The sequence below is a fragment of the Eimeria tenella genome, genomic scaffold, assembly GCF_000499545.2.
Source record: "Eimeria tenella Houghton genomic scaffold, Eth_scaff1971, whole genome shotgun sequence".
Lineage (NCBI taxonomy): Eukaryota > Apicomplexa > Conoidasida > Eucoccidiorida > Eimeriidae > Eimeria > Eimeria tenella.
The window spans coordinates 1,345-2,553 of NW_013541812.1; the positions used below are offsets into that span (position 1 = coordinate 1,345).

Consider the following 1,209-nt stretch of genomic DNA (forward strand, 5'->3'; position numbering starts at 1 on the left):
TTTGGCGGCACGAGCAGCGAAAACGGCAGTTTGGCTGCAGCAGCAGCAGTTTGGCAGCAGCGCCAGCAGCAGCAGCAGCAGCGTTCTAGCAACAGCCTAAAGGCGCTAAAGGCAGCAGCAGCAACAGCAGCAGAGCTTCAGATGCAGCAGCAGCAGCAGCAGACCCTCTGCTGCAGCTGCAGCAGCGGTTTGCTCCGCTCAATCCCCCCGAATCCACCCCACAGCCTCGAAGAAGCTAAAAACAACTACAAGGCAGCTAGCCAGGTCCAGCTAGCCATCTAGCCAGCTAGCCAGCTAGCTAGCTAGCCAGCTAGCTAGCTACACAGATAGATAGCTAGGTGGCTAGCTAGCTAGATGACTAGCTAGCTAGATGGCTAGCTAGGTAGGTGGCTAGATAGCTGGCCAGCTAGCTGGCGAGCTACCCAGCCACCAAGCTAGCTAGCTCGCTGGACGACTAGCTAGCACCCCTAAACCCTAAACCCTACCCCGTAAACCCTAAACCCTAAACCCTAGCCTTGCATCACAGAAAACCCTCCCGCTGGCTCTCTCCTCTCTTCCCCCTCATCCCCCACTCCAAGCCTCAACCCCACAACCACCCCTACACCACAAACCCCTCCCCCTAAACCCTAAACCCTAAACCCTAAACCCTAAACTCAAAACCCCAGCCGTCAACGCCCAACCCACAAAACCGCTCCCCCAACCCCACACCCCCCGCCTAAACCCTGAACCCTAAACCCTAAACCCTCACCATAAGGATGCCACATATCCTGTTCAAAGACCATCTCAGGTGGACTGTTCGGAAAGCCCGCCACCTCACACCCCTACCTTCCCCTCTCCCACCCCCAAACCCTCCCTGCTAAACCCTAAACCCTGAACCCTCTCCCGTCTCCCCCAAACCCTAAACCCTAAACCCGAAACCCTAAACCCTCGCCATTGGGTGGCCACATATCCTGTTCGAAGATCCTCTCCGGGGAGCTATTCGAAAAGCCCCCACCCTCCAACCCCCTCTCCAACCCCCTGAACCCTAACCCCCCCTCCTAAACCCTAAACCCCACCTCCCAAACCCCAAACCCTAAACCCTAAACCCCAAACCCTCACCATTGGGGTGCCACATGTCCTGTTCGAAGATCAGCTCCGGGGGTGTATTCGGAAAGCCCCAACCTCTAACCCCCTCTCCAACCGCCTAAACCCTAACCCCTGAACCCTCTC

General features: G+C 57.1%; 1 protein-coding gene across 1 annotated transcript in view; it reads right to left on the reverse strand.

The window, feature by feature from the left end:
• The window catches only part of ETH_00035965 (ubiquitin-conjugating enzyme e2, putative), a gene marked incomplete at both ends in the record, with an annotated part of 2,394 nt that overhangs the window by 968 nt on the left and 217 nt on the right, over positions 1–1,209 (reverse strand). The window lies entirely within an intron of this gene.